General features: G+C 41.3%; 1 protein-coding gene across 4 annotated transcripts in view; it reads left to right on the forward strand.

The window, feature by feature from the left end:
- The first annotated feature begins 4,908 nt into the window (after positions 1 to 4,908).
- Positions 4,909 to 20,887, forward strand: part of PPARA (peroxisome proliferator activated receptor alpha) — a 31,156-nt gene continuing 15,177 nt past the window's right edge. The window contains exons 1-2 of one of the 4 annotated variants that reach the window (XM_027901180.1): positions 4,909 to 5,124; positions 8,182 to 8,304. The gene's annotated coding sequence lies outside the window, so the exon portion shown is untranslated. Of the gene's footprint in view, positions 5,125 to 5,822; positions 5,905 to 8,177; positions 8,305 to 20,016; positions 20,219 to 20,887 lie in introns of those variants that run through there. The other 3 variants (XM_027901178.1, XM_027901179.1, XM_027901181.1) reach the window with 3 other exon arrangements.

Genomic DNA, 20,887 nt, shown 5'->3' on the forward strand with positions numbered 1-20,887 from the left:
GGTTGTGAATGCTGGAAAAGGCTGGGTGTGTATCACTGCGAGTGTTAGTCACAGCCTGGAAACAGGGTAGGAAAACAATTGAAGCTGAATAGTTACTCAGCTAATTGCTTTGACTAAGTCTCACATTTGCATACCCTAAGCACCCAAACTCCACATTTTTACTTGACAATACTTGCCCTTCCTCTGGGGGTAAGTAGTACAAGTGAGTGCAAGGAAAAGGAACCGCTTGTGTTAAGAATCCTGGAGGACTGCAAAACTGACCAGATGAGCTCTGGAAAATGCACTGGAGCATACACACTGCACCAGTGCCACGTGCTACCACTCTGGACACAGCAGCAACGTGTCCTTTCCTTTAACTGCCTCAATCCAAAGCAAAGCAGCTTAGCTTTGAACTCGCCTTCGGGAGCCACCGGACTTTGCACCAGAACGAGCACAAAAGCACTTGATTCGCACTGACTCCCTTTGGGTGCTCTGGCAGCAACACAGCATGTAACATCACTGCAATCTCCCTCCTAAACAGATGTGCTCACACCTCTGGAGCATGAAGAACTTGGCCTGAGGTGTGCAGAGTATGGAGGCAAACAGAAGCTGCAACGTCAGTTTTAATTTCTGCACTTGGACTGAATTATTTACGAAGAAGTGAGATCGCAGCGAGCTGACGTTTTCACAGCAATTCCTTCTTGAAATGTGCATAAACAGAAACTTCTGAAACTTTCATTAAGGCTACAACTAAAGCCAGACAAGAGTAGATAAGCATTGCTGGGAGTATGCTGGGAGGATTTACCAGTGATGGCTTAATCTGATCGAGCCATGTGAGGGAACACATACACACTGCAGGGAGATAGAGGAGGACACTTTTAAGAGAAAACCAAGAAGTTGCTAATAATTGTATTAAGAGACATGATCCACCAAACATTCTGTCTTGCTTCTGTGTTCCCCTGGGTCATGCTCACATACAAGCTCTGCAGGGAGAGGGCAGGTTTTCTGCAGGATTATTAGAGGAGAGAGCACACAGGTGTTACAGGAAAGAAGGGCTGGAAATTGGAAACAGACATCAAAGGGGGTAGAGCTGACGTAAATAGTAAAGAGACTTGAGAGGGGTCAGTGAAAGATAGCTTTGGCTGGAGAGGGGGAAGAATGAAGGCCAAAAGATATGTTGCAATAGTCAGCTCATGACTAAGATCATGAATCACAGTTATGGTGGGGACAACAGGGACAGATTTTAAGGATATTGCCCAAGAGAATCTCAGTTGAGACAGAGAAAACACTGAATGGGAAACTGAGACTGGGGGAAAAGGGGCAATGAAGACTTCATTGAGCCAACAGAAGTAAGAACCAGCGAGAAGCCTGGATGAGGAAAGAAACTCTTTCTTTGAAATCAAAACATTCAAATAGTACTCAGTTTAAAGGACGTGAAATACAGGGATCAACACATTAAAATGCATTAAGCAATTAAATCAAGAGTGCATCTATTTCCTCGGATAATAGAAAAAAAACTTCAAAATAGGAGGCAACTGTTATCCTTTCAGTCACATTGTGGCAAGTATCCTGTGCATGGAAGGAAGGAAGGAGGGAAGGAAGAAGCAGTCAACCACAGTAACAGAATAACAACATTTCTATCCAGTTCAAGATACCAAGCAGTGACTTGTTTTCTAAAAACGTGTAATTTATTATATTATTTATTATATTAACTGGTTTTTAGCAGTTCTCAGAGACAAAAACCAAACGCCACAAATAAATCTGCTGAAACCTGCAGAATATGGTAATGTAGTGTCCAGCACAAAGGAAACATATAGAAAAGGAATCTTACACTGGAGGAAGAAATGATTCAGATGAGAAGGTTAGGCAAATTTGGAGAAGAAAAGCCACAGCTGAGTTTCAAGAGTAATTGCTTATTCCCCATGAACTGTTTTCAAGTCACTCATTTCCCCTCTGGTTCCTCCAGAAGAGCAATGAGAGGAATGCCAAGCATTCTGGCTTAGGAAGCGTTAATGAGTTTAAAGCACCATGATCTTACATGCAACTGTTCTGAAGGCTTTTTGACACAGGAAGAGATTTATGGACACCCAGAATGTTTGATCTTGACACTCTGACAAATAAGGGAAAAGTAATGAGTGAAGTAACTTACAAATACAGATAGAAGTTATCTGAGTGACTGAGTCTATACCTTATACTGATGGGATGGCATGGTAAATATCTCTAACTTCTTTTGTTGGGAAATATAATCTATTAGGTTTAAAAAAAAAAAAAAAAAAAAAAAAAAAAGGAATGCCTAAATAGTTTTGCAGAACACTAGACTTGTGTAAACCTGTAACTTGCATCCTGGTTCCATCCAAAACCTGTCATATTAAAATGAGGCTGGTGAGCCTCATGTGATTTATCTAAATGTTTTCATTTATCACTTTTAGCCTTAAAGCTTTGTTCTAATCCAGGAGAGAGATGTGCATCTGAAAAAAAAACAACCTCCAAATTCAGCGTGCCCTAAAACCAACAGCCAAGCAAAGCAGCACAGATATTTCTGTACCCAAACTGCTCCACTGGGGCAGAACTTCGTAAGGAAAGCTCAGGGTTGGATACATCTCACAGATCTCCTCCATCCAACAGTTTTCTTGGCTGTTGGGTTTTTTTAAGGAGGTTGGTCTGGTGAGCGAGAATTGCTCTTTTAACGATAATTTGCATACAGTCTATATTAAATAATTCAGAAGTAACCATCCCCTGTTCCTTATCACATGGGACTTTTGGCTTTGACATATTTTGACCAGGCATAAATGGGCAGGATTCGGTGTGCACAAAATTATATTTAAAAAGATATAAATTACACTTGGATAGTTTTCTAGACTTCTGCTAGTGGCCTCTGTTCATAAAACTTGTTGCCTTGTGATGGTCCAGCCTCTTCTACTCATTTAAGAAGAGTAATTCAGTGGTATTAAATTAATTTTCACTTAGCAAATGTTAGCTCTGTAAAACTTCAATGATCACTCAAGGAGAAACAGAGCTGTATATCTGCTGTTTCAGCTGATAAAGGGCTGGCTACAGGACTAGGTGCCTGCAGTGCCTGTTCATACAAATACCCAAATGGGAAGGCTCTGTAGCTGAATCCACCTTCTTGGGAAAGTCTTTCGTGATGACTCAGCATAAGCAAGGCCCCACTGTCTGCTAAAACCTTTGTCATCAAATCAGCAAGAGAAACCCCAGCGAACATCGGAGCGCAGGGTCAGCCGACTTCCTGTGTTTTACCTGTAGCTGGAGGAGGTGACGAAGGCGCTGACAGTTTTTCCTGGTGTAGTCTCTCTCCCAGGCTTCTGAATGAGTCTGTGCTGACTGGATCTGCTCATCTGCTCCCACAGAATTTGTTTCCAACTGGCTACTGGAAAGACGGAAAATCAACAACTGCACAAATCTGACTGCTTGTTTCACAACCGTCGAGTTGTTAGGCAATAACAATAAGGTGATTGCATATTAATAGAATATAACACTAATTAAATATTATTCCAGCTAAAAGCCTAGTAAGCAATCTAATTTGTGATTTCTAAAAGCTTGCACATTTAAATAGCTAATGGATATTTATGATATTTAGTATGTCATTAAGATTCGAACTGTGATACAAATTTACACAATCTAGTCGGTAACCTACACTTTAAAAGCTCTTTCAGGAAAAAAAGGAATCATTAGAGTCTCCCGTGTAAATATTTTAAGTGCAGAATAGATTCTACTCCTTCACTACAGATGCTTTCTGCAACATCAGCCATTTTTATCAACAAAAAGTATCCAAATTCTTCGGAAGAAACACTTCCAATGCAGGGATTAGGAAAGCTCTCTTCCATGTCTGGGTAACACAACCCTCCCTGCTGACCATGCTGTAGATGGAGGTTGCTACACATTTGGTGTGGGATGAGAAGCCCACAGCTCATTTTAAATTCCAATAAATATTTTGTGCTTTTACTGCCTCCAGGACGTGCTTGTGCGTGAGTCAGGACAAGATGAGCTCAACAGCTAGCATAAAGCTCAGACAGCCTGGCAAGCCTCTCACTGGCAACAGTAGTGAATCCATCAGAACGTGTATATTCCCGAGGCAAAAGCCTGCATCCATACCAAGATCTTACTTTGGGGAATTGTACTGCAGCGCTTGTACCACGTCACCTCAGCAACCAGCAATACAAGCATGCTTGCAAACAGACCTCCTAAACCCAATCTGAAAGTTCAGTATGGAAATTCACACAAAATGTCCTCTGTCTCCACAGCTTCCTTGCCCACACGAGAGGGGAAACAGGTTGGAAGGAAGGAGCCAAACTGAATGAAAAACTTGTCTTCTCAGATAAGATCTTTAATGGAAATAGTCCCTGATCCTTGTTATCAGCTGATCTCTGCTACACACAGAGGAAATACGTAGGTGTTAAAATTGGGAATTTAGCTACTAAATCAACTGATTCTTGTGGCACTGGGTGTTGGCCCGGCTTGGAGCAGACCTTGGAGGAGCACTAGTGATTGAGAAGTTGGACTGTGACCAGAACCAGCTTGAAACAGTCTTAAAAAGGTTAAAATAAATGTGAGGGCTTTCATTAGCTTTGTTTTCTGGGGTGAATGTTGCCTTTTGCTGGTTGGTATGAGCCCTGCTTTTGGGGTTTTTGAGCCTCTCTGTTACTGTTGTTCCTGCACTGACTGCTCTGGTGTCCAGGGGCCACGTGCTTAAATTTATGAGACATTTGTGGAATTTAGTGTGGTGCTCACTGCAGAAGGGGCCAAGCCCTCAGGACAGTGCTCTCCTTTCCCTTCTGGGCCTCAATCAACTTCCCATTAGAAACATGGGAAGCGAGTCATGTTTCACCTTCGGCACTCTACCATTGACTACTCAGGTCAGTGATAAAGTGAGTTCTCTTTTAGGTTTGTTTTTGGGGGGATTTTTTTCCCTGAACAAAGTGCAAACGGGAAGGCAAACACGCACTTCCATGATTTTGGAGAGCCAGCAGTGTTTTTGTGTAGCGATGGGTCCCCCCGTGCTTGCCCTCACGCAGGTGGGCACACACTTGATGGAAAGACTTGGTGCCTCAGGCTTTGCCTCCCTTCGTCCCGGATCTTGGTGAAGCTGCGGGGGCGCAGAGGGACCCAAGGCCAGTGGGATGTGAGGTGAGTGAGGGGTGAGGGTTCTTTTCTTTCATTTTAGGCAATGTCTGAGGGGGTCTGAGGGGAGGGTGTGAGGGGAGGGAGAAGGCAGAACTGTGAGGAGGTGTGAGGGGTCTGAGGACTGAGATGGATGTGAGGGGGCTGAGGACTGTGAGGGGGAGTGAGGACTGTGAAGGGGAGTGAGGACTGAGATGAGTGTGAGGGGGCTGAGGACTGTGTGAGGACTGAGCGGGGCCGTTCCCGCCCCGCCAATGGCGCTCGGCCGCGGCGGGAGGTGTGTGCTGACCTCACTTCCGGGACCTGTCACGGGCCGCTCCCCCGGTGTTCCCGATCCCGATCCCGCCCCGCCGCCAACCGGGGACGCGGCTGTGCCCGCCCGGCCCCGCGCAGCGCAGTCCGCGGGCCGGCAGCGATGCACGGTACTGCCCTGGGGGCGCCCCCCGCCCTGCCGCGCCCGAGTCCCGCGGGGCTCCGGGGAGGAGGCGGGAGCGCCCGCCCGGGGCTGGTGACGGCCCCGCCTCGCTAACGCGGCGGCGACTTTGCTAATGACCTGTCCTCTCTTCTCCTCCCCTCCCTCGCTATTCGCTGCTCCTTATCTCCCTCGCCCTGCGGTGCGAAGCCCTCGGCGGAGCGGCAGAGGCAGCGGGCGGAGGTAGCCGGCCCGGGGAGATGCTGTAGCGGCTCATGCTGCGCGCTCGCTCGGCGCCGGCCGCCAGCGGTGGGGGCCGGGCCCAGGGGCTGCGGGACGGGCAGAGCCGGCCCAGCGCAGGAGGGCGGGCGGAGGTAAAGAGCCAGCCTGGGAACCCCGGGGGGAGCGGGGAACGGCAGGAGGGGTGGTGCCCCCGTCACACAGGGTGCTGCTTGGCAACTGTCATGTGTCCTAAATGGGGCACATCTGGGTTGTCCTTAACCTGGAATGAACTCGGCACTGGGCACAAAGTAGGAGCCTGGAGGTTCCCGCTGTTCGCTTGGCTGGGCCGGGCGGGTTGTGCTGTTCCCGGTCGGCTGCTCGGAGGGAAGCCCCTCTGCCTTGGGAGTGAGGAGTGGGGCACGGGCAGCGCCTCCGGGGCTCTGCGGTTTGGTGAGTTCTTTGTTGTCCCCCCGGGGCTGGCCACTTGCTTTTCAGAAAGCATTCCAGAAGTGCTAGTGGAAAAGAGTGCGAAAACGCACTGTATTTATATGAAGGTTGGCACAGTCTGGGTGACACGGGTAGCTGTTCCTAAGGTCTCTGAGGGAAGCAGTGTGAGTACAGGATTTGTCAGACAGGATTATCTGGAACGATAATTCTGGCACTTTGGTGGCATTGGATGTTTTAGTAGTACTGCACTAATAGAGGCGCCACACAAGTTTTGTTGCGAAGGAAAGCGGTGGTCAAACTGCACTTGTTTTACAGAATATGCACAGATTTTCTCACTGGCATCTCGCACTGATCACTTTTAGATATTTGCTTTGCAGGCAGCCAAACCGATCTGCTATACAAACTGGTTTGTTTATGAATTCTGAATCCCTAACTGAGCACTGAGGATACCTGGTCTCGTGTTGGAACTGAGGGCAGTTGTGGTTCATGTGATGTGGTCACACGTCTGCTCAAAGCTAAACCAGTGCCATAACCTTTGTTAGTTGGCATGAGCTGCCAAGTGGCCATCGGCTCCCAGTTAATTTAGTGGCCAGTTTGGGGATTTTGAGTAACCTGATGTGGTGTTTTGGAAGGATGAGGGTGTGTAGACCTTACCAGAGGTTTGTGGAACTGTGCAGACAGCATGCGCCCTCGCTTTTCCCATGTTTGAAAGGAACTCTTGGTATGGTCAAAAAAAAAAAAAAAAAATTCTTACCAATCTTTTGCTACTTTATATTCACTGTCATCCTCTGCAGTCAGGTGCACAGAGAATTTTGGCTACCTACTGCAAACCTGCACATCCTAAACACCCGGTGGTTTTGTCACTTGCTTTTCAGTGGTTCTTTAAGGTCTTAATTTTCTATTAATCCTGTAGTCTTCAAAAAGGCTATCATGAGTTTTTAAACCATGAAGAGAGGGTTACATTTCAGTTGTGATTTCGTCCAGTTATGCTTTTAATATTTCATGTGTGGAGTGTTATAAAAATGCTAGAGCCAATTATGTCCTACAGGAGAGTAGATATATGACCTAAGGTATTTAGCTTGTTCTAGAATATGGATTATAGTGCTCACTGTTGTCCCAAGGTGGACAAGGAGGGCAATGGGATTTTTCTTAGTATTTTTTTTTAGAACAGCTTGTACTTTAAAATGGCAAACAGCACTATTTTTCTCTTTAGCTTGTTGTAGTTTTCCTGCTGAGATTCGAGTTCTGTTTCTCTTGCAAATTTTTGCAAGGGGAAAAAAAAGAGGACACCATACTTGTCTTGGAAAATAAATTAATTCATATTTATTATATGTTCAAGCATACTTTCTTAAAGATTTTTGGAATTTTAACTTTCTTTTTCCTTTAATCTGACTACTTTTTCACAATCTCCCCAAATCTTTTAATTTTTTTGAATTTTAGAGGTATGTATAGTTTCTGTTGTTTTTAGTGGGCCTTGTAATGTATATAAAAGCAAAATCTGTACCTTTGGCGTGTAAATGGTACTTAAAGGCCAACTGCAAAAGCATCTTATGCACCTTGGAAACCATAAGTTTGTCCATTGAAAGACTTGGACATTTATGGGAATACTCCTTATTAGTAAAAGTATTTTGCTTTATAACAGATAATTAAAATAGCCCAGAGCTGTCACTATAGTGTTGTCACTATAGTTGAGTGGTTTTGAATTTTTCCAGTATGAACTAAAAAGGTCAGAATGATATTGGGATATACCAGTCATATTCCCTAGTTGGCTAGATGTCAGTGTGGTCCTACTGTAAAACCAGTGACATATTAAAAGCCTCAGTCATTTAAAATATTTTAGCCTAAGTGAAATGACAGCATTTATTTCCTGAAGAAGCATTAAGGAATATTTTTTAAAAGCTTTAAATTACATCATATCAATATAAAATCAGAATAGTAAGCTTTGGAAAATTTTGTTGACTATTTTTATTTTTTTAAGAAAGGATGTCAGCCACTTTTTATTGATGAAGAACCACTTGTTATCACCAATGTGCACATGAAATGGAAAGGGAACAGATTCCAGGAAACAACTTCTGTTACCACCTTGCAAGATGCTGCCTGAAGTGGTGAGTACATATGTGGGCTGGGGGCTATCCTAGCATTGCTCTTGAACAGCTAGGGAAGAACAAACATTTAGGGTGGAATCTCTGTCAAGAGCGATTAACACATAGTCAACTGACAAGGAGAGAAACCTGAGCAAGTAGTGCCAATAAATAATTGATAAACAGAAAGTAGTAGCACAATCAGGAGAAAGTAAAACTTCCTTACATTCTGATATCTACTACTGTCTTAGGCAGTAGTCAGTAGAATTCTGAATTCTTAATATTTTAGAAGTAGAGTGATCAGGATTTCACTGTCAAATATTGAACAACTTGTTAAGAAGTAGAATGCTGATTTTTTCACTGAATTAAAAAGTACTTATCTGGTTGGGTTAGGCTCTAAATCATCAAAATAAAACTAAAGTCTCTCAAAGAGTGTGATATTTGGCATGTAATAAAAACATTGAATTGTTATGAGAAGATTGTTGTGTGGCCGGATTGCATGTGGCATTGAGATGTTGCCAAGTCTGACTCCACTTCCTCATACCAGTTCTCATAGTTTCTGCTTATGAAACAGTATTTATTTATAAGTGCATTGCATGTGTCTTTAAATATCTAGGAAGTGTAATTTCTGTGTCCAGTGAAGGGCTTCTTGTGCACAGATTAATACGAATTATAAAATACAACTCAAATTATAAAATACAACTCATTGGCATTCCAGTCCTGACTGAGGCTTGAGTTGTTACATGAGTAGCTGTGTGGGTCTTTGCTGTGTCTTAAAATGCACGTGGGGTTGAAATTGTTTTTCCTTTGGAAAGATGCAAATTACCAAAGAGGCAGAGTTTGTTCTTTGGTATGATATTCCTCTAAATTTATTGGTTTAAGTTCAATTTGTCTCATGCCTGTGGAAACACTAAGAGTAGAGTGGCAAGCGTTTGGCAAATTACACATTCCTTTCTAGAAATGCTGATGTACTATCATGGCTTTTACAAAATATATAAACTGAGAAATTACTCAATCTTTCCAAATAGTAAAAGAAACTTGTTCAAAAATGTGTCTGCCTTGAGGAACTCAGAGGAGTGAGCAGCTACTGAAGTTGTTTCCAGGCAGATGCATATGTGAAAGTGAGTTCGTCCAATATTTTCATATTTCATGATTTGGTATCTCATCAGTTTGTTTTCAGTTTGTTGATAAGTACATAGAAGGAAACCAGAGATGCTGTTTGGTGTGCAAATTAAGTGCAGGTTGAGTAACGCCTTACTCATCTGTGAGTGTATAATATCCTAGAGCTGAGAGAATGTATCGTTATGGATAGTTTAGAGTTTGATGTATTTTACATTAGAAAATGGTGCCATAATAACTTACTTACAAAAAAGTATAACTTACAAAAAAAAGTATAATAAAATAAAAATTGATTATTTGAAACTATTCCACAGCCTGTGATTAAGGTTTGGAGGCAGGATTACTGTTTTGTTGTATATATCCATGCATCCAGCACTGTTACACTGAGTAAATACTGTTATCTGCATATAGGCTTGTATTGCCATTCTTTTCCTTTTTTTTTTTTTTTTGTAACACAAATAAGTGCTACATGCCTGTTCTGTTGTAAATAATTATTTATTGGAAATGATTGATATAACAAATCACAGGACAAACCACTGAATGTGAATGTTCAGAAGGTAAGAAGAACTTCTGTCGATTTGCAACACCTATCTGAAAGTGAAGACTTGAATTAGTGAGGATATCTCCTAACCTGCTGTTGGTGTTACTGCTTCAGCAAGAATGGTATAAAGTACCTAACACTGGAGTCCTGGGGCAGGGTCCCATTAAACAAAACACCCCCCCATCTTTATTCAACACGTGCAAGGGGGAGGACGTGTATGAGGGAGAAGTCAAGAGACTTCTTTGGAGGCTCCTGTGTTCATTAGCAGGCAGTGCCTAGTGGATTTCTGTCCAAGGGCTGGGGAATGCTCCAGCATGGCTGTCCATGAATGCACTTACTCTGGTGTTAAAATTATTGCAGCCCACAGATCATAGTGACTGTTGTTGGCTCGTTGGCAATTTTCAGGGGAAGATTACAAGATATATCTATACAGTGAAATTTATTCTTGCCTCCTTCAGGATAAAAGACTGCTGTGTGCAGTTAAGCAGGCTAGTCTGATCAAATTGGGTAGCAAGCTTTGGCACCTATGTAAGTAAGAGACAAGCAGCACGGGATACAACCTTTGAAAAAAAGCAGTAGCTGTACATTTTGTGTTCTGTGCTTCCACACAGACATAACTGCACATAAACATGTCCATGTTTTCAAACCGCTGTCAAATGTTGAACTTAAATGGATGTTTTGGGCACCTGATTTTCAGCATACTGAGCTGCCGTAATTCCAGGTGAATTTACAAGGAGTTGCGTTTTCTCAAGATTATAAATCCTGTAATAAATCCTGTGGAAATGTACAAGTGATTAGCCTTTAAGAATACAAATTGTTCGGTTTGCAGCTTTCATTCAATTTCTCTTTTACATGGCAAGGGGGGGGTTTGTGTATGAATGAACACTTAAATGTAAAAAGGACAGAAAATAGGATGTCTTCTTTCTCTGTTGTTCCTGATAGCCCTGGAGATACAGGCTACAGCTACAAATGTGGTTACAGAGCATGATGGATCTGATCTAGGCCCCTTCTTCCCTACCACCATCCGTATGTTTCTGTCTATTCTTTTTGCAGCCCCTCAGTGGGTCTGTTCAACCATCTCTGGTTGTTTATAGTTTTCCTGCGTTACACTTAGTAAACGGAATTGTTTCACTGGTGCTGTGTCTGCACTGGGGAATAAGCCGTGCCAGGGACTGTTCTCGGGAGCTGGAGCAGCCCGATGGCTGGGACGCAGCCGTGCTCCTCCCCGGACAGAGCGGCTGCCCCCGGCTCCAAGGCCTAGCGCTGTGCTCCTGGCCTGGCGTTTCCCTGGCAGTGAGCCAGGCTGGTGTGTCCAGGGTGGTGTCCCGGAGGACGCTGACACACGGCTTGGCCCTGCTCTGGGCTCCCTTACTATTGCAGGGGTGGCCAAGGGCGGGAGCCAGCGCAGGCACCCGGGGGTGGCGTGACTGGGAAGGAGGGAGTGAGAGGGAAGGTGCGGGGACTTGTGGAAGAGATATCCTTGTGATTTGAGGGAGCTATTATGTTACTTAAGCTTGTCAAAGTACCTTTATTTTGCAACCAATGGCTCGGTTTGGCTCTGCAGAGAAATGCATGCTGTGTCCCTATAACTGCTCTTTCAGAGTCTGGTTCAAGCCAGCTAAAATGCCTTACAAAGTGAAGTAAAACTAGAATATGAAAGTACATATATTGCTTTTTAAACAGGCTTTCTTATCCTAGCTGTTTCCCTGGACTCATGTTTTAGTTCCACCTTTCTGCAATTCAGATGCTTCCTCAGTTAAAGGAGTTGGGGTGGCAATGCTGGTATTGCTGTTGAATTGGTAACCAGGCACCCTTTGTGTCGTGTGAAGGATGAGGCAGGAAAATAATGGCAGGAAAATAATTGCTTATATTTTAACACTTTTGGATCTCGCAGGAGCGTGAGGCTTGTGATCTCCATACTGTAGAGAGTGACCTGATTTAGAGCTGTGAAGTCATGTGTCCCAAGAATATCCTCTATCTGTCATGTCAGGAGCTTGCAAGTACAAGTACATGATGTCCATTTGCCAAAAAATGTAGATTAATTGCATTCATGCTAGTTGCCAAGGCTCTTGTCAGCAATGCTAATTCAATGTAAACTTTGTTTTTGTGTGATACATTTATCACAAAGAAAAACTTTTAAAGGTAGGGGTGTCTGGTTTATCAGACTAAAACTGAAGGCCTTTGTCATAACAAAAAAAATCCCAAACAAAAAACAAACAAAACAAAAGGTGAAATAATTTTGTTTCTCATTCCACTTTGCGTCCTCTGAGTTGTGGCATGGCATTAAATTGAAGTTAGATTATTTTTAGCAGGTTTTATTTGTGTATTTATTTAAGTGTAATAACTGAGCAACAAGAGCCTGTAAAAATAGTTTGAAGGAGCGAGTGAAATAGTAGCATAATGAAGAGTAAATAAACTACACAACTCCAGGTGCTGTTTATAGAAGACATTAGATTTTTTGTGCTAGTAGAAGAGTATGAAAGCTAGTCCATTGGAATCACTCTAGCAAAAAGACACTGGCAAGCAGAAGGGGCCTAAATCTGTAATACCTTGTCTAAGGGTCATTCTTTTTCATAGGATATAAATTCTTCTGTTAAGCTGAATTTAGTTTATCACATCAGTCATGTTGTTATGTCTGGGCAAGGGAATAGAGTTTATCACTGAAATAAAACCACTGAAAATACACAGTGGTGGTGTTCTCTGCTAAGAAGGCGAATTCAGGCTTCTTGAATCTCTTCCAGAAACAGATGTAAATTGCTCTGTTGCTTTTCAAATAGTGAATAATCCTGGTCTGTTATGGTGGGTGATGAATCATGCAGGGGGCTGCAGATGGTGAGGCGGGTGCAGCTGTGCAGACGCTGGAGGAGCTGGGGTGGGAGACTGCAGGGCCCGAGGGGGTGAAAGAGGTGATTTGGGGATGGGCTGATATGGCTGATGAAACAGTATTGGAAAGGAGTATGCCAGGGAAAGCCCGTAGTGTAACCTGAGGTTTGGGATCGGGAGAGGGAAAGGGGGGCACTCTTGGGGTAGAAAGATATTTTTTGTTGTTATTGGTCTTTGAAATGAAAGTTGCAACATGAAACACCAAAGTAACTGGACTTTGTCCTGAGCCAAAACAAGAAGGAGCCCAAGCTTAGATGTAGAAATTTAAGCTGTAAACAAATAGAAAAAACTAAGAGACTTCATGTCCCTTTTAAAGGCATGCTGGTCGTAAGTAGAGAGCTGTTGCAGGAACAGGTACAGATGCAAATCTGTGGGCTTTTGTATTTCAGTTTTGCTAAGCATGACCTGTGTAATGAGATCAGGGTCGCAGTGTTTGGGAGTTTGTCAGGTGGAGAAGTTATATCTGAATAGGTAGACTAATGGGGAGTTGCAGGGCCTAAGCTATCATTAAAAGGCAGTAGGACTCAAGTGAAACTTTTCACAATCTTAGATCGATATGCTAAACAAACCAGACTCATCTTTCAGCCTTTTGCATTAAGTAATTTTAATTTATCTTTTTCTTTCCCCCCTCCCCCCTCCTTTTAGATTTAAAAGTTTCGTTCCAAAACAATAGCTCTTTATTCAGGAAGAATGTTGCCATTAAGATGAGTATTTTTACTCATGGGTTAGAAATCTTCAGCCAAAGTGAATATTTAACCACTGTTTCAAGGACAGCCCAATTATCTTTTTCTTAATAAAGTATGTGATTAGGAGTCCAAGTGAGTTCCAAGTCTGGAAAATTGTAGAATAATCCAAGTACTGACGTAATTTCAGGCACCTATTGAGCACTTATGTGTTCTACAAAACCTAGTATAAAGCACATACTGAAAATAAACTGGGAAAAAAGGAGGTGGGGGGGAGAAGGCAAAAGTCCAGATTTCTCTTGGAAGAGAGTTAAGCTCCAAAACCTCTTTACTGAAAGCTGTTTCCAGGGTTGTTTTCTTGTGTCTTTTGGACTAGTTACCTGTCAGGTATATGCAGAATAGTCTGCTGTCCTCTCCCTCCACCCAATAACACTAAACCTGCAAGTCTTGTCAAATTAGAGAAAGCAGTAATGGCTGCAAAGGCATTAAAGTCCCTGAATTGTTATGGAAGTTGGTGGCATGGCAGAAGAAAGGAAAACACATTATTGAGCCTCCTGAGGAAATGATGCAATAGGAATTCAACAATTACCTGTTCTGTTTGGCCTGTCTATTGCCAACCAGCACAGGAGGCAAGGAGATCCCACAGCAGCACAGGCTGAACCAGCTACAGCACCTTTGTGGGGAGGGGACAGCATGAGTACAGCACGGGGAAGGGAGCAGGGAGGTATGGAAATGTCGTGTCTCTGGGAGCAAATAATAGAAATTAAAGCTTTTTTATCCTTCTTCCCAAAGTTTTAATTTAAGTTTTGGGGTTTTTTATCCTTTCCCCAGTGTTTTAATGCTGGCAGTAGTAAACACCCGTGAATGGTACCTTTTAAATTTGGGTACTGTCTTGATGCTCTCAAGCTGTTATCATGCTGTTTAAACAATTGCAAAACCTTCACTGCTGGTCAGTAAAATCAAAACTACTTGGCATCTGCCAAATATAATATGTGGCCTTAAAATAGGTTGTATTATTTGAAGTATTTATTTCACAGGATCAGTCCTTTGCTCTTCTGTCAAATAAGCAAGATTGAAATCATACCAAAATATTAAATATGCTCAGAAGAAAAAAGATTGGGTGATTATTTCTTATCCTTCATTTTACTGTAATTTTCAACTGAAGGCAGGTATTTTTATTTATAACACAGCACTGCCAATAAGATATTAGGAACTATATATTCCAATTGCTGTCACAGATAAAAGTCTGCAGATATAAACCAAAAGGGACTCTTATCTCCTAGTTTATAAGAACTCATTGTAAGTTATCCATACATTTACATGAATCCTAAAGATTGATGAAATAGCATCAAGTGTCAGAAAGTGCATTAAAGGCCTTGTTTGACTCTAAGTTAGGGACAATTGTTTTTTATGTCTTTTCATAAAAACAGTATGTCTGAAATTTCACATTTGTTAGAGTTACTAGACAGCTATGCTTATAAAAGTTATGACGTCTTTCTTGATAGAACAGTCATGTAAATATTCGTGTGTTGGTTTATTTGTTTTTATTTTTTTAATCAAGCATGTGAGCAAGTAAAACTTCTGAGTGAGAGGTTTATGTAACAGCACAGTCAATACGTTTAATGGAAAATGGCCAAAAATTTTGCCTGGCACTGCCTCTGTATGTATTAGATTATAATTTTAATCGACAATTCTAGTTGCACAGATGTCTTTAATTTGTCACCCTATGAAGTTTATTTTTACCACATGTAGTGAAATGTTCTCTGCAGGAGACTTGGCAAGGGGTTTACATTTTATTTGCTTCAAAAATTGATCATATTGGAGATAATAATTTAGTTACCACACTAACATGCATTTTTTGTTTGCCTTTTACCCTCAAATGTCTGTATCCTTCAACAAATGAGGTCTCTGTAGAATATCAGGGTATAGTTAGAAAGTTGTCGAGCAGGCGCTTTTCATAATCTGAGATGCTGTAACCACATGTGTAAGGAAACAATTGCAACATTCCAGTTTAGTCTTAAGAATCTGGTTCCCAGTGAACAGCATGTTGGGACAAATGTGTGGGCTGTTTGTAAACCCTGAGTGTGTCACAGTCAGCTTTGACTTCACCCCTCAAACTTACTTTTGTGTATTATTTTTAGAAAAAAAAATTATAATGGTTTAGGGCATCTAATCTGTGCACACAGTAAGACAATTTTTGTGGGGTTTTTAGTTTGTTCCTTTTCCTTAATTCTCCTAATTCTGGCCATAGCATACAATCAGATATAACCTCAGTCTGAGCACTAATCTCTGAAGCTGAGGCGTCCCTGACTGTTAATCAATTCAGAATCTTGGTTAATGTAATTAGCTTGTCAGACATTTGTACAGTATTGCAAAAGAGGTGACTTTCAAATAAATGAGTGAGGAGTTTTTGGGACACACCAAACAAATGAGTAAGGATTTTTTGGGATACATGGGGAAAAGTGAAAGAACTTTGAGTTCATCAGCAGGGTAGTAAAAATATAGCAAATACTCAGATGACACATTTGTGTCAACGTGACCTTGGGTCTTGGCTCAACTAGCAAATACATGTATGTCACGTTTGTCTGAATGTGACCTTACCTTGGTTCAAATATCAACCGTGAATCAAATCCCAGCTTTTGATGTATGTGTACGGAGAACAGCCCTGAATGAGGTACCAGATCTTTGCTTCTCAGCAGTTGTGGTCCCCACATGTCAGTGTTCAGCATCTGCGTGCTGAGCAGTGTAGCCTCACAGCCCACAGGGTGTTGTCACGAAGGATTTAGAGTCTGTAGAAGTTTGGAGCACAAACTGCTGAGGCTGATATATTAACACATATATAATCATTTGAATCCTCAGGTATGGAATAATTTGAGTGCAATTTAACAGTGACTTGAAGAGATACTGACAAATGCATTGGATAAAGAACAAAACCTGGAGATTCTTTTGAGAGGGGAAAAGAAAAAAGGAGAGTGTGCTGCAGGTATAAAGGTTTATAAAACAGTGAAGGGTTTTCATTAGAAACTCTGGTGGGCTGTGAGAAGTACTGGTGGAACTGAACTTGAAAGACAGCACATGACAGAGAACACAGACTACTCAAAAACATACTGTTACTACGATGTTGCCATGGCTTAGTTTCTTGCAGAAAAGAAATCCTTGTTGCTTTTTTTTTTGGAATCTGTTGTTGATAAAATACTTTCTTCAATGGTCATGCCTCAAAAATATTGGATGTTATGAACTCCAATACAAATATTTGCTCTAAGTGCATTAACAACTAATGTAATGAATTGAAAAATCTTCCTTCATACTGTTGTCCAGGCTGATTTTTTTCTAAAGCCATAGTGTCTTTTTTCTGTAGATTTATAGATTAAGATTCTAGTCAATTCTGAATGATGTGTCAGAGCTCATTATTGACTATAAAAATGGAAACAGAGACACACAATTACAAATTGCCACTTTTTCAGGACTTCTATTCATCTGGACAATTAAAGCTGAAGTAAGATGAAAGACTTTAACATAAAGTTTTCCACTTAAGTCTTTGACAGTGTTTGCTTGGTTTTTGAATCATCTGAGATCAGACTGGATTATAATGTAGTTAAAGAAATACAAAAGCCCAGAAATTCAAAAAATGCAAAGCAACCAATCAAGTACAAAAAAAAAAAAGTGCAACAAAGACAGCTTCAAAAACACTTCTTGAAGAAAATAGTTAAGTGGAGAACATTATAAGTTGCCAATAACCCTAATGTAGTATTCTGTAGTTTGTTAACTAATATTACTACTGACTTATACTGAAGTCCTGACTAGACAACTCTTTAAAGAATTCAGCAGGCACAGATTTAAAAGAGATTTGAAAGCTTTACTTTGACATATAACTACTTCTGACTTTAGTTTCAGTTCAGCTAGAAAGAAAAGTCAAGTTTTCCTATTCCCAGTTGCAGAAACCCCCAAAACATTTACTCTTTGGATGAAAACTCACATTTAGAGGAGGGGGGAAAAGTCAAACCAACCAAAAAATCTCCAAGTCCTACTGGTGTTCTGTGCAGACCTGAACCTATTTGAGCTCGAGTTCAAGTTCTGTTATTAAAAGGACCTTGATGCAGATTTGAGCGATGCCATGTTTGATATATCTGATGTCCGTTTGTATGGAAGAGAGCAAGCATGGCTGCAGATAAGTGTAGATTTGAGGTGTTAGACCTGTAAGTCTTGTCTTGGAGCCCAGAGGCAAAGATTGCACAACCTTTCTGTCCCATTGCTGATGAAGCCAAATCTGGCTCCTGTTGTTAAAGGGGATGGCAAGGGCTAATTTAAGTACAGGCTTCAGATCTCAGGGTGCCAGTAACCCAGAACTGTGGTCTTCCTTTACATCTGAAGTTGAGCTGTCTGCTAGAGGCTGACTAGTCTAATGCTGTGAATGAAATGTGATGAAATATATTTTTCGGTCTAATATGAAGTCAGTTTAAATGTAAAGAGTTCCTAGTTACCAGGTTCTTGAGAGCCTTGTTGAATTTAAAATTCTCTCTTAGAAAGCCATTTGCTGCTAGGATGTTGTTTTATTCTTTACAAGCAGATGAAGACTTTTTTTGAGCTAGATTCTAGTCTCAGCTTGAGTTTCCAGAATTGGATCTATTATTTTATTTTAGTTATTCATTGGAGCATGTTGTTTCAACTCAGAGTAAATGCCCATATCTTCTCTATTTACTGGGTTTTTGTGGGAGTTTAGTGCTGGAAGGATGATGAGTATCTGGAGGATGTGCCCATACTAGCCTGCATGATCCTGACCTCCATGGCCCTGTCAAAAGATGATAATACCACTTAATCTAATAAAGATGCTGTCTGGTCTGTAAAGCAGTTTTCATCTCTCACAGAGACCTGAAGAGGCACTGGCTTCTTTACTTCAGGCAGTGCAAGTGCCAGGGTTACAGACCCATCACTGCATTCTGCAGGAGAGGTTCAGACTGCAATTGCACATTTATTCGTTGGCCATGCAGCACGTGTATCCCTCTCCCCAGCTGCTTATTTCTGCTCCCTCCATAGAGCCAGCACTAATATTTGTAAGGCTCTGCAGTGAACTGGATCAGGAAAGGAACCTCATTGTAAAGTACCACGTCTTTAGTATGTAATCATGGCCTCGAAGATTAGTCATGGCTCTGAAAATTCCATTGAGCTCCTCTCAACCTAAACATGTTAAGTGAGCTGTCTGACACTAGGTGAGGTGAATTACCCTCTCTTATTTCTGTTTGCTGAAAATTAATTTCCGCCTTGTCATTTTTGCTCCCTTAGTAACTGCATCTGTGTGAAAGTGAGAGGATATGATATTTGAAATAAATAGTTTAATTATCTCCTGAATGGTTTTGTTGCTATCCTGTTATTAGTTGCATCTCAAACAGTAATCCTGGCAAAACAAACAATTTTGAGAACTATTTAGTGTATATATAATGAATGTGTTACATACGTGAAAGAAAGTATTGGAGGAAATTGTGAATATGTAATCACAAGGGTCTGGAATGCAGCAGAACAGTTAAAGCAGAAAGGCTGCATTTAAAAGGGGGATGAGTGGTCCTGTTCAGAGACACTGATCTGTAATACACACCAAGCAATGTCTTTTAAAATCCAAGGGGACAGAAAATCCTGGGACCAAAGAAACGCAGCTTCCTGTCTCAGTCAGTTTTCCTTGGGTTTGGCTAAGTGATATAAAACCAAAAAAAGAGAAATATTCTCAGCTTGTTTTTAGCACTTTGTCATGGCTTCGCCCCAGGTGGCAACCGAGCCCCACAGGTCCTCTTGCTCCCTGCCCTGCCATGGGACTGGGGAGAGAATCCGAATCAAAGTTGATAGAATTTTCCTTACATAGCTTTTAAGGTCTTATCTTTACAGTTTTACTATTGATTTTCAAAATTTGGATATGTGAATTTTGATTTCTTTTAAAGGCAAGGGTACTTAGAAATTTCATATGCTATCCTGGAGTACAGCTGCCTAAAGGGAAGAAAGACAAAGTTTTCCAGTGTGAGTTCTTTCAGGAGAGGGGTGTGGAACTGGCAGTCTTGATGAAGGGGTTGCTTGTGAAAATTTTTCATCACGAGCATAGTACATTCTCTTTGTCTTAGGTTCTTAATACTTTGTAAAATATAAAATATTACTAGTATGTAAGGTTACAGAGTATGAAAAGTGAATCATCGCATGATAGAGAAGAAAATATGCATTCTTTCCCAGATAGAAGTCCGAGTGTGACATTTTAGGTGCCAAATTTTATTTTCAGTTGTTTTTTATGTGTTTAATCGAGACATTGGAAATATCCCGCAGTGTACATGTTCAGGGCTCTTCCTATTCACCTAACTTTTTTAAAAGCATCTACTGCAATCACTAGTTTTACTTGTGCTGTTTTTTCAGCCCCAGCATTCTCCAAGTGACCTGGAGGTAATGATTGTTTCAACTTTAACCTTGGTGTTTGCAAGCAAGCCCTTTACACGATCAATTTGTGTATGCAGTAAGTTCAGACTTTGGCACTGCTTCCCAGAGACCTTTGCATCTCAGAGACTTGTTTCCTTACAGGGATTATCCCTGCTGTGGCAAGTATTAAATGTGGAAGGGCCAGGGATTTAGTGTCCCTCCATCCCTTTCCAAAACTGAAGGAAAGAGTCGATAGCTGCACAATTAGGTACTTTTCTGGGATAATCTGACTGGGATTTCTGTGAGACCTGTTTCAGGTTTATAGGTAAGTTACTCAGTGGGTATTTGCAGTGTGGTGGTGGGAAAGACTTCTTTTGGAAAAAGAGATATTTCAGAGATCACAGGATGTGAGAGAGCACCAGTAAAGCCTGTTTAACCTTAACATCATAATTACATGAAATTGTGTCCTTATTTTGCTATGTTCTGTTCTCCTGTTTTCAGTTTACTTTGTGCATGTGTTATGTTGGGGTAGGAAAGGGGTTATGGAGACTAAAGTATTATATGGGAAACTAAGAAAATCCTCTGGGAATACGTTTGTGGCACAGAATTTTTGTAAAAAAAGACGTAGATCTTTGAGTGGAATCATCACGCTGCAGCTACCACATCTACTGTTGTAACATGTACAGATTTTTGTAAAGCAAAACACTCTCTGGGAATATTATTTAAATGATCTTCATACTCACTACCCATTTTATTTTAGAAGATTTATTTTCCTACAAGCAAGGATCAATGCCTATTATGTGAAACCTGCCAATGAAAGCATATACATGTGTAAACATGCCCAAAACACAGAGAAGCCAGAAGGCAGTTTACTGCATGAATACTAGACATATTATTTAAAGTTTTTCTGTGTTTTTTTTTAAAAAATCAACTATAACTTTTTCAGTAATGCAAATATGAGTATATTTTGACAGTCTTCAGAGATGGTTATGCT

This window comes from Empidonax traillii, unplaced genomic scaffold (genome assembly GCF_003031625.1).
Source record: "Empidonax traillii isolate 1590-97213 ecotype Southwest subspecies unplaced genomic scaffold, ASM303162v1 scaffold765:size308305, whole genome shotgun sequence".
Lineage (NCBI taxonomy): Eukaryota > Metazoa > Chordata > Aves > Passeriformes > Tyrannidae > Empidonax > Empidonax traillii.